Here is a 13,632-nt window from a genome sequence, read left to right as displayed (position 1 = left end):
ACTTGCTGTTATAATATTATCTTATGTATTGTTTTTAAATAGCTGCCTGTTGGTGTATGAAAAACAAACACATTAAAACACAGTCCTATATGCAATAATGTGTTTTCTTTGTTTATTTCAAATAAACTACAGTATGAAAAAAAATAATTATTGCACTTGCAAAGGTCCAGCAAAGCCATGTATGTGCTAATCTTCATTTTTCTTTTTTTAATAAATTGTGACAGTACTTGTTTAGAATATTCTGAAATCTCATGTGTAATATAATGCATTTGCATGTTTTTTTTCTCTCTCATAACTTACTACTACTCAACTCAACTTTTATTTTGTTTAAGCATTTTTCAAGCTCATGGCAACCCAAAAGGTTTTAATAGACATGCAGTAAAACTGGCCCGTCTTACACTTGCCAACTTTTTCCTGCTCATCAACTTTGAGGACAAAATGTTCACTTGCTGACTAATTTCCCACCTACTAACAGTTGGGATGATGAGTAGATCATCCCTGTTAGCCTCTTAACCCACACTGCTTTAAAACCATTGTGGGGAAGCTGCAAGCACCATGTCTTTTAAGCAACTGGCTGCAGGCTAGCTCTCTGAGTAGATAGCCTGACTAATTAAACCAGCTAAAATTTTGGTATTTTGTGCTAATAGCACTACATCAACATTTAGGTTTAGTGGCTGTTTCTGCTTTGTTTTTGATTAAGCATTAGATTCAAAACAACTTAAAGAATGAAAATATGGGTGGGCATGCTGTGGTGGTGTAGGGGATAGCACGACCCACATTTGGAGGCCTTGTCGCGGGTTCGATTCCTGGATCCGGCGACATTTGCCGCATGTCTTCCCTCCTCTCTCCCCCTTTCCTGTCAGCCTACTGTCATATAAGGGACACTAGAGCCCACAAAAAGACCCCCTGGTGAAAAAAAAAAAAGAAAATATGGGTAATGTTTTCTTATTTTTATGAGTAAAATAAACATGTTGCATTATTTTAACAGGAGTTGGAATAACATAACTTTTTGATTTAATTAAAGCAATTATAAAATGTTATATTCTTTTTTCCTTGAAAATTCTTTTTAAAGATGATGATGGAGTGAAATTGTAATATATTTACTCAAGATTAATAGGTAATACTTGCCTATGCCTAGTGATCACAGTCTTGTTCCATTTTTTGTGTTTTCTTCCTCTAGTAATAAGTGAAGGAGTCTCTAGCTCCTTTTGGCACAAAATCGTTTTGAAGCTCTCACCTGCCTGAATTGGGATTGTCAAAGTGCTTAATTTCTGCAGTCTAAATTCCCATGTGTGTAGTTTAATTTAACGCAGAATACCGTGACTTTTAAATGCCTTTTTAAATATTGTCATAGCTGTATCTATAAAGTCTCCTGCACACACACACTGCATAGGCAGAGCAACACAGTGTGTTGGTTTTGTGTGTTTTGGCTAAAGCTGTTGTGCATTCAACAGGCAGTTTGCCCAGTCTCTGAGGTACAGTGCATTTTCCCAGTGATGTGGTTCATCACTGTGCCACAGTGGACCTCTGAGCTCAGTGGCATAAATGGCACGAGAAAACAATTAAATGAAACTGTATTTATAGCTGGTTCAACATTTAGCTGCTAAAAGGCTCTGTCTGTGAATGATGTTTACCCATTTTTATGTTAGGTGTTTGCTCAGTCTTTCCCTCCACCCTAAAAAAATAAGTTGCGGCCATCTAAACTTAGAGTGGAAAGTCTGGCTATTGAAAGCTGAAATGAGACTTTTTGAGTTGAAACTTCCACTTGTCAAATTGCAGGATTATGCCTTCCAGGGGCTCTGTATTGAAGCGAGAAAAATCTGGAGATTAAAAGCTGAAATCTAAACGTCGGAAAACATTTTGACATTGGCATCTTCACAGCATATTTATCTGAATTAACCAACACAAGTCGTGTAGTAACTATTATTGTGTTTTACATCCGAGCAGTCAAGCAGCAGTGACAGCCAACAGACGAAGCATTAGCTCACAGCACCTTTGTTCGCTGTGACAGGCTGCCTCACTCTATTATTACATTTATTAGGAGGAAGCAGGGCTTTCAGGAAACCTTAGTGGGGATTTAATTTCTACCTCATGACTGTGTTTTCCTCCGTGATGACTTGCATGTGTCTAGATACTCAGAGTGGATTTGAATCTGCTTGGTGCAAGTTTTGTGTAAGGACTAGATGGACAATATATAATAGCAAAGAATGTCAGCTTTTGCTATGTTCTGGGGAAAATTAATCTTCTTTATTTATTATTCATAAAAACAGGCTTAGAAACCATGACAAAGAAGTTAAATTGGAATTATATTGCTAAACTTCCACAATACTTATTATATTAATACTTCAAATGATTATTAAATAAAATAAAACTAGTTAAAGGAAAATATTTATTTTCCCAAAAGCAGAGTAGATACTGGACAACATGTTATGTTTAACTTCATGGGATCATATTTGTATTTTGCAGCTTTGTCAAAATGAATCCAACAGAACAACAGTACACATATAACTATTTTTGGTTCTAAAGCAGTCATGTAAAAGCTGCTAAATGAATACTTCTATGCCCAGCATAATAACATTTCTTTAAGCTTTATTCATTTCTGTCAAATTTTCCCCAATATAAATTTAGAATGCAGATTACAGTCCTGGATAATCTCTTTTCAATTTGTCTCTGGTAGTTAGGCTCAGCAGATATTTTCTCACTAATTTGAAATGAACTGTGGGTATATTTGTAAAATGGGCTTTCATATTAAAATTCCTCATTGCATGCCTTTTGACTGATATCCAATATGACTTATGCTAATTTTTCCCCACTTGTGTGTGTTTGTATGGAATGTGTGAGTGTATCTGATTGAGTAAGGCACAAAATATCCTCATTAATGTTTTCCCCTAAGTCTGTTTTTCACTCAGTGATGTTGATGAAACAGCTGAGATTGCAGTCTGTTAGATTGCTTCTTTTGATTGGTCCTGGTTGTTAGCTTTCAATACAATTAGTCTACAGGAAGAAAAAAAAATGTTTCAGACATTTTTCTTTCCATTATATGTTAACTTATTTAAAATCTTGAAGTAATGATGTAGTTTTACAATTATGAATTAAATGGTACACACAGATTAAGAAATCAGGACACCTTTCATTAGCCTTTGTCTTTTTAACATACTTGGATATATTAATACCGTCATATATAACATATTAGGAAATATATCCTAATGAGTTGTGTTTGTCAGGTTAAAAGTATGTTTTGAAAATAACAACAGGCATTAAAGATAATTTTAGCTAACCCCGCACTTTTATTTTTAAAATTAGTTTTTGTGGCCTGATGTAATATTCTCATTTTAAAAGTCATGTTTTCATTAGTTGTCAGAAGAAAAAATTAATAATTAACAAACATAAACGCTTTCAAACATCCATCTGCGTGTAATTAATCTTTATAATGTTTTTTACTTAGTGATAAGTTCCTAAAATGAATTTATTTTTCAGTATTCTAATTTACTGATTATATCTATATATGATATCAACTTTAATAACTGAAAATGTCAAGTAACAAAATACAAAATTTACAGAAAAATGTAATGAAAGTGATCTTTTCTGGCGAGGAACAAATTAGGATGAGCCATTTTAAAGTTGCCCCCATTGAAATGACTATTATTAATTACAGACATACCTCAAAGGGTTATTAGGACATCATCATTTTGGTATTTTGAGGGAGGTTTGTCAAGTTTAAACCTCTGATATATAGTTTGATACGCCGAAGTTAAAGCCATAGTAAAAATAATATCAATATTAAAAAACCTGCCTGAGACCTTCAGAAAGAAAGTTGTAGCAACCCTTTGATCTTGTAAGAGAGATCTCAAAAAGTTTTGAAAATGATTCACAAGTGGAAGTCTGAACATCTGAGCAAGTTCATCCTGAGAGCATGCCACAAGATGCTCAAAGTAGTCTCCAAAAGCTCTAAAGTATGAGACCTACTGCAGGCTCTTGTAAATATTATTAGGAAATGACATGTCTTCCAAATAATGAAGAGATTTCACAAGTTTAACACTCATGGTAAGTGTGTACAAAAGAAGTGTAATGGTTTTAGTGGTATCCTAAACCAAAACACTACACCAAGACATAAGATAATCCTTAAAACCTTAAAACTGAAGGTGGACTGGACCTTGCAACATGACAATGACCTAAACTCATACCATAGCTGAGAATTAAGAAATGGAAAGTCCTGTGCTGAGTCAAAGTCAATACCTTCATCCCACTGAGACGCTGTGAGGTGACTTGAAATAAGGCGATGCATGTAAGAAACTGTTGCAAAATCTCACAGCTGAAAATCAAGAAGCAGGCTAACGTTCCTCAGAGTGATGTCAAAGTAGTAAATCTTTATAAGAAGTGTGTCACTAAAAGTATAAGCTGAAAGTAGTTACAGTAGTTATAGGGTGTCCTAACTTGTTCCTTAATCAAAACATTTTTTCTGTATCTTTTGTTTAATGAGGAAAGTAAAATGTTTTGTCATTTAAATGTTAGTAAATAACACTCTTTTCAAGAAATAAGATATAATAATTTCTTAATAAAAGACAGAAAACACATTTACATGGTGGATGTAAAACAAAGCCAATGCTGTTTAATTTAATTCTTTTACCCAATATATTATTATTATTATACAATAAGTACAGTGATAATTTCTTATAAGTAATTTTGTTTCTAAGCCTATTGTATCAAACCCTTGACTAACATGAAGCTTTTCTTCATCACTGGTTCAGCCCCTTTCGATCTGATTTCAGCCATTATCATATAGTTTTTGGAAAGTAAGTTAGTGACAGCAGTTGACATCTTGGTTAGAATGTGTTTTACCAATTGGCAATATAAAGTAAAATTTGACAGCATTTTATTATACACAGAAAAGGCTTGCAATGTATGTAATTAATTTCAGACTGTCAATTTGAATGCATTTATTGTTGATTTAACAATTTTATGTTATTATTTCTGTATAGAAATTTGACTTGTGAATTAGGGACAAAAATAAATATCTTATTTAAGATATAAATATTGATCATGGTATATAGCAAAAGGGGCTTGTGGATTACTCACCCTTTGAAAGCTAACTTTTTATATGCACATGTGCACACGCATCCAGACATAACATAATCTGACCAAGACTGAGCCACAGGCCCACAACATGACATTACATTGGGCCAAAATTATCTGTTATTCCACAGACTGCACTCCAGCAATTGTGAACATGCAATGTTTATTTGTTGTTACACTAAACAATTTATTGACCCTCTTATTACCATCAAGCCAGTGCAGACAGGGCTTGCCATGAGGCTTGTTTGGCCTTTAATCTGTTATTGCACAATCGAAAACCAACAGTAGTGGTCAAAACGGACCAAAAAATGCAAGGTGCTGTTTTCTTACAATTCATTCATTGGACATTTTTGATAACCCTACAGCAACAAAATCAAAATAAATTCATGTTGTCTATATATAATTTTTGTTGAGAGGGAGTAAAGATGCAAGTCACATCTTTCTCCACTAGTTAAGAAACTTAGTATAGTATATACTTAGTATATAAATGGTTCTAGACAATGGTTTGCTTTTTAAAGTTTTTCCAAAACAAACGTCTGTCGGAAAAATGTAAACAGTAGATTCTGTTTGCCCACGATAATAATAACATGCCCCAAACTCAATGGCAAAACACTTCTCTGTGGTCCACACTTAACTAGATCATGATTGGGCAAGTCTTGTGTGCTGGTTTGTGCTGAGTCAGTGTCAAGAAGATTGTGAGTGTATTTACACAAGGGGCAATTATGACATGGAACCAGTATCATCAAAAAGGAATCCCAATTTTAACAATGCAGTGTGATTTACTTTTCTAAAACATGGTTGTGTCTTTATCACCATGTTTTATGTTATATTTTACACACACACACACACCTGCACAACTGTATATATATATACACACAAAAATATAAGTAAGGTACAACAAGGTTGACTTCGTTTTTGAGTTCATGCATCTACAGATTGACTGACTTATCCAATTCTAATTAATTGTAATTATTCAGTTTCCCATTGAGAACAAAAATAATTCATGTAAAGTATGCAATTTGGGTTCCCTGACAAATAAACTTTGGAAGTCCACCATCATCTCTTTGGTTTCAGCCACACTAATCAGGAAGTGGTTCTACCAGCTCCAGTTCACAAAATTTGGAGTCAACTGTCTGTCATCCTCACAAGTGTTGAGGCTGGCTATGGAAGTTCTTTGAGAAAAAAAAGGAATACTTTGTTTTGTTTAATGAGCCTTATATAAATTTAATTAAGCAGCACAAAAGTAGCTATAGGTAGTTGGTGATCCACCATTTTAGAAGTATAATAATTGTCACAGCATGATAGATCTGTGTAAAAGGGAAAACAAGTACTGGCACTGGTTTTGCTAAAACTTTGTAATACAATAAAGGATTATCTATTGGTAAATTTATTTTGATGCAGTTAAATTCATGTCATGGTTGACTAATCCTTTTTTTATTTGTTAAAATTCAGCTCAATTTTTTTTTTATTTGTACCTCATGTAACAATGATAAGATTTTATTGCCTTTAATTTTAGTCAGTGTATTAACAGACATGCGACTTATGTATTAATGGATTCTAATATAGATGGATCATTAAGTCAAGTAGAAATGTTCCCATTTTCTAAAATCAGTGTTGATGTGTTTCTATGCAGCATCCAGCTCCATAACAAGGAGCTGCTGTGTATTAAACTACACCACCAACAAGAAATGATGGATAGAAAAAAAAGGTTCCCTGTTCTGCAAGGATCACATGCGTCTGCAGAAGGAGCAGAAGGAGATTATAGGTTTAGGCCAGGGGTGTCAAAGTCAAATGGACGGAGGGCCAAATAAAAAATTTAGCTACAAGCCGAGGGCCGGACTGATCTAATGTTCATTGAAATTTTTTTAGTGCGTGCGTTGTGAGGATCGAACGGTGGGGGTGCGGTGCGTGCGTTGTGAGGATCGAGCAGGGTGGTGCGTGCGTTGTGAGGATCGAACGGGGGTGGGTGGGGTGCGTGCGTTGCGTACATGGGTAAGTACATCATCTCACAGAACATTTAAAGAACTACTTACAGTTCAAATAAGGAAGATTTTTTTTTTCAGACGGGGTGCCGGCTTGCTGCGGTCTGCGGGCCGGTTCTAATAATAAATCAAGATCATCCCAGGGGCCGTAGAAAATCTTCTCGCGGGCCGGATGTGGCCCGCGGGCCTTGACTCTGACATATGTGGTTTAGGCCATTAAAATGGTGTACTGGGGTTCTGGTGGTCCTAAAGACATGGGAGTACCACTGAGAGTAAATGATTACATAAGTCCCAGTATTTGTGTCACTGCCTTTTCACTGAGAATCTCAACGGGATGTGTTTATACTGGCCTTTGTGGCTGCAGGGATGTGAGATTTCTCTCAGCTACAAAGATCTAATTTATGAATGCAATTAATAGGAGTCAAAGCCCCCTGGGTTTTTATTGTAATCGATACCATTCACTGTCCCAGAGCCAGTTAGTTTTTAGCTTGCTTAAGACTCAAGGCAGCCTTTTTTGCCCTTTAAAAGTAAAAAAAAAAAGGTTTGTAACCAACATTTTATGTTCAAATAATTTACACACAGATTAAAAGATTGATTGCTGATATTGTACTTTGGACCCCTTCAAGTGCACCTTAATGAATTAGAATATTATCAAAAAGTCAATTTACTATTGCAGTTTCATTCAAAAAGTAAAATGTATTTCTCTTAAAGGACTGTTATTATGTTTTTTTTTTTTTGTATTATTATGGTACGATGTTGCTCATCAAAAACATACCTGGTGTGTTACTTTGATTCTTTTTAGCATGTTTGAGACACAAAGCGCTGCCTATTTCCACAAATGTGCAGCACTAGTCTCTAGCCAGGCTAGCCAAGCTGAGTCTCTTGCCAAGCTTTCCCAATTAACAAGATGCTAAAATGCAGTTTTTCAGAAAATTAGAATTAGACAACAATTCCCTGAAAACATTATGTAGAAAACATGTAAAAAAAAAAAAAAAAACGCAATTATGCACTTAAGTTTTTCTACTTCTGATCTACCATTGCGCAAAGAAATATGACTCAAGTCATCATGTCAGTAGCACATCCAAGCAATTTCCTATACATCAACCTCTGACAGGAGTTTCTTTTGAGTTATCCGAATGACCAGAGTGAACTTTATGCTGCTCCTCTAATTGTTTATTTCTGTCTGGTTGCTTGTTCATTAAAGTTGCAGTTCATTTAGCCCACACAGCGAGGGACCATTTTAGATAACTGAAAAGTCTTTATGCAAATTAATCTACTCACCAAGAAAGCAATACAAACATGTGCACATGTTAATTTGACACAAGCTTTACTTCAATCCAAGCAGAGGAAGATCCATTTTAGGGTGTAGGAGGTGTATCAGTAGAAGTGCAACGGTTTGAGCTAAGGCTTACTAGAACTAATCACCTGCATTCAAAGCTTATCAAAATATTTTAAAATGCGCAGTGTTTTGCTGCTTTAAAGAACATGTTCTCTGTGTTCTAATTTCATTTGGAAATGCTCCTCTTCAGTCTACCATGCAATGTTCATTAAAACACTCAGGCAGGATGTAAGCCAGCCTGTAGTGTTTGCATAATATATCCCATTTGATAATTGTCATTAGTCTTTCATTAGTCTTCTTGAGCTAAGGATCTAGTGTGCAGGGTGTTAATTATTATAAAGCTTTACAAAATCACATCAAGAGAAACTGAAGACCAGACCATCTGGCTATATCAGTATTATCTGAGAGAATCTATTTATTGAATGATTGAGCATATGGCCTCAGACTACTCAGCTTTGTCAGTTAAACTGAATTGAACTGAAAACCAGTTGTATCATTCTTGGGAAATTTTGAATGACGATGGGATGAAAATAGACACATTGACAACACATTGTGAATGTACAGTAACATTTTTAGTGATAAACTTCATGCCAACAGTGTTAGTAGAAGACTGATATTTTTTTAGAATGCAGTACAGTGTCACAATTACATAACTGCTAATAAATCTTTTTTATTATTTTTACCAACCAGAAAGAGATCAATTAATTTGAACTTTTACCAGATGCCAGTTCACTCAACCTTCTGGAAGACCCAGTCTGGCACTTACTTGACTTAAATGAGCAATGTGCTCATTTTGTCTGTCTGATATCAAAGGTCACCTGCAGAGGTCTGATAGAGTCCATGTCTGTGTGGGTCAGAGCCATTTAAAAAGCAGAAGAAGGCCAAAACATATTAAGCTTTAAATGTTAATGTTGGCCAGTATTAAAGCCAAGGTAATATGTTTTGATCTCCAAAGGAGCTTCTAGCAATCATTCACTAAATCTATTTGGTTATAAAATCACCAACCATATAGCTCGGCGTTGTGAGCCCACATTTAACTTAAATCAATAAATGAAAACTGGAGGACTCCAGTCAATCAAATTCAACTGCTCCCAGTTTCTCAGCTCACCTCTGACCAGTTGCCAAACTTACAATATTTTTAAATATGTGCCAACATTCTTACAAGAGCATGCATTCCTGGTATCTTGCTATAATACATATTTTTAAGGATGTAATCCTGAATTTTTACAAGTTAAAAGTCATACACCCCATTATGCTTCAAATTGGTTTTACAAAAAACTCCATCAATTTATAGCATTTTACATATATTGACCATGGTTAGGAGTTTTGTATCACTGAGAATAGAGTCAATTAGTTTCATCACCTTGCAAGAGCAGGATTATCAGCACCTAAAAACAAAGACAAATTGAGAACTTTTTAAACTGTTCTGTCCAACAAATATAGTTTGCAAAACTGACCTTTTCTGCAGTGGCTACCTCAGAATTGTTCAATTTATCAAACTTGCTCCACATTTTCAGTAATGTAATTGACCAAAAATATTTTACCACATTTTGTATTGAAAGGGTTTATTTGGACAAATCTAATGTATTTCTAAACTTCAAATTCCCCAGCATCACTATTCTGGACAGGACAATGTAGAGATTCTGTAGTATTTCCATCCATCCAGACAAACCTTCTTTCCATAATTAAACACAACTATAGAAGAAAATTTGCCAGAAGAATATATATATATATATACATGTATATGTATCTGTCTCTCACCCTCAGTTGGGTGCCTCTCACCCAATAGCAGCCGGGGGCTACTTTTGTACATGATTGCGACTTAAACACACAATACTCTGCTGCTATTATCTCAGTTATATTAAACCACTGTTATATATTTAGCGCACTGCAAAGTGAGTAGGGAAAGTACAAGATTTTATTTTGTTATTTGTGCATAGCTGAATTGGGTTCTTGATTCTTTACAATGCACCTTGCTTTTCATACGGTAACTTAAACATAGTTATAGAATCATGTTCCACATGCATTCCGGTTTGAGCTCATTGGTTAGAGTGGACCCATCTGGCCATTTTGCTTGCTGGTAACTTAGCACTTGTGTTAGATAATGGGGTTGTTTTGCAGCTCTCAGTCAGATTTATAGTTGGTACTTGAAAATCAAATCTGTCCATTTATGTCCACCCTCAGCCTATTTGCGAACTGCTTCCATTCGTTATTTTTAACCAGGTTATCAGGAACTCTATGCAATATGGTTCAGAGGCTCTCCTGCTGCTGTACAGCATAGAAGTAAAGCTAACTAAAGATCAAAAAAACTTGACAACACTCCTTTCAGTTTACTGACCTTCTATGGCAGATAAGTCATATAAACGAAGTTAGTTTTGTTGCGAGGTTAAATTTTACAAATGAATAGCAGCAAATACTTACCAGAATCTTTGCAAAGATATGTTGGACATCGCTGACATATTTCATTATCTGATGAAAAATGTAAAATTGATATGCTTCTCCTTTAATTTCAAAAGTAAATATGCCAGATTAATTTGATTTCATCTCTATTGCAAGTAAATAAGAAGAATATATGTTGAACTTTTAAAAAAAAAAGAACATAAAAATAAGATGTATAGTGAAAAAAATATTTTTCTTAATTCAACCATGCACAGGGTGATCAAGTTTTGATGGACAGATTTGTTACATTTTACTGGTGTGTTCGTCTTGTCCTTCTCAGACTCATCTGACTCAGTTGACATTAGACAGCTCCATTGGCAGCTTCTGAAAGAGAAACCCATGTCATCAGGCCAAATTACAAGTCAAGAATTTTAGTAGACTTGACACGCAACAGTTTCTTGGTTGTATAACTGAAGGGTCATGATCATTGTATAATTTTACACTCCAAGGAATATCTTCTAAAATACAATAGGTTTTTAATACCAGCTAAAGTCATGATGAAGCCCTTTTTCAAATATATTGGTCAGATTAATAAAATATATGTCAAAGTTAGACTCCTTTAGGATTCATGCACCTGAATAGGCTTGACATTTTAAAATCTCAGTCCAAAAAAAAAACAAAGCTATTGGTCCCAAAGTGGAGGATGTCATTTACTTGTCAGACATGGGTACCATTGTGTTTCAGTTCATCGCAAAGTTTTTATATTGGCTGAGATTTCACTGTAAACAGCAGAAAATCTGTTCATGAAATTGTCTGGTTGAGATCCTATTGAGGTTAGAAAGCTATTACTTTTTAGTGTTTTTACTATCTTCATCATCAATAATGTAAAATATCAGTATTATGTAATGTAAAAGTCGGTCTTATGTTTGTAAATGTATAGCTCACAAGGCTTGAGACTGTTTTATACATAGAAATGGATTGCTGTGTGTGTTGGAAGGTATAGAGATTGATGCGTCCTGAAGCAGCATTCCTGTCTTTAGGAGTGTCTGACTGGACACCTGTCAGTGGACCTGCACCAATTATGCCATTTCTTGAATTCTCAGTTCTGCTAGCGATACTGCTGCCCCTTTTCTGTCCTCTTCCAGCTACCAGCATGGACCTCGTGTTGGCTTGAGGAATTTTTTTCTCCTTCCATTCTCATGTCAAACCTTTTTCATTTCATATTAGTCAGTGAACTTTCAAATGTTGATGGCATTTGCAGCATTACAAGTGATTTGCCATAGCTGTGACACCAGCACTGTAGTTTTGCTCGTATGTTCCAGTACTCCAGGCCAAATTTATTTTAAGTTAACCTAAATGTTTGCCAGTTTCAATAACAGTCACCCAGCCGGCCTACAGTTCATTTAAACATTTGGGCCAATGCCAGCCTTCATATAGTGCTTAGAGGACCTTGATTATGCTAATAACAAGGGGTGTAACTATATGATGCACAATATTAGGATAAAAAAAAAAAACTGAATTTCATAAACAGATGTAAATAAAATTGCTGTTTTTGTTTGGTCACCCATTATCTAAGCAAAGGCTGACTTCCATAGTGAGTTTTTAATAGTCTGAAGTTGTGTCTTTTGATGTATTTAGTTTTATAAATTTGTGTGGTAACAGAGTGTTTTAGTGCATGGAAGTAATGGATTACATTAAGAAAATAATAAATAATAGTCAGCTTTTTATAATTCTTTTCATTGTGACAGGGCTGATGCGTAATTCTCTTACCAGTCATTAACCTCAAAGAAATTATGTTTTCATCACCATCATTTGCAAGAAGTGTATCTAAATGGAGGAGAATACTGTTTGAGATATTGATAATGTTTGTAAAGTTAGAGGAAGCTCACTGCTAATATTTTTCTGCAGTCTGTTTAGGTGAAAGGTCACGTCTGGAAGTCATCGAAAAACAACTGAAATTATATGTTTGCAGTCTAAAGCTTTCAGAGCTTTGTGTGATTGTGCAGGATATTTTGAGAGAAAATGGAAATCAATTGAGGCAAAGAAAGTGGAGAGATGTAAAAGTGTCAGCTTTTCTGCACAGATGGTAATAATACTTATCACAATACAATTATGTGGTTCGCTGCAGTATGTTGTAGATTGTCAGATGTGAACAGTCATGTTTCTGCATGAACACTCATGTCACTGTGGACCGTGAGTTACTTGCTGTCATCACAGGTCACTTTACATCTTTGTTGAATTTTCCCCAGATAAGCGCATGGTTTCAGCTTTTTTTTTTTCTTCCAAACACACATTTCTCTGCTCATTTTTGTATTGAGTGACATGGCACTCGGTTTTCATGAGACCTGTGTGTCCAACTTGTAGTTACTTGTGTTAGTAAAGGGAGGCTCCAGTTTCACTTGCATGCTAAGGTTATACCTTTGCTGTGTTTGACTCAGGAAGAATTTGTTTTCTTAACTTACCATGACCTCTGCTGCTTTTTTCCCTTAACTTTTCCACTAAAAGAATGTGTAACTCAACGCCACTGGACCTCACTTAAAAAAAAAAGGATGATAGGCCTGTGCCTCTATAACATCAACAGTTAATATGCTGGCTGGCTGCGTTTCAAGCATTTTTTTTCTCTTTTGTCATTCCTGTTTTTTTGGGTTTTTTTTACCTCGACACTTATATTTTGCATAAAAATTGTTTATGCAAAATAGTTTATTCAATGATCCCTTCGAATTCTTCATCATGAAACATCATAAATGATCCATATTTTATCAAATCCTATCTGCGTTTTTCAATCATAAACCTAATCTAAAGCTTTTCATTTTTTTCACAATAATTAACTTGTAGTTACTTGTGTTAGTAAAGTGAGGC

General features: G+C 35.1%; 1 protein-coding gene across 1 annotated transcript in view; it reads left to right on the top strand.

Moving 5' to 3' along the window:
- The window catches only part of pth1r (parathyroid hormone 1 receptor), a 54,795-nt gene that overhangs the window by 1,906 nt on the left and 39,257 nt on the right, over positions 1–13,632 (top strand). The gene's annotated exons all lie outside the window — the stretch shown is intronic.

This window comes from Gambusia affinis, linkage group LG12, assembly GCF_019740435.1.
Source record: "Gambusia affinis linkage group LG12, SWU_Gaff_1.0, whole genome shotgun sequence".
Lineage (NCBI taxonomy): Eukaryota > Metazoa > Chordata > Actinopteri > Cyprinodontiformes > Poeciliidae > Gambusia > Gambusia affinis.
This window is presented reverse-complemented; position numbering and strand designations above follow the sequence as displayed.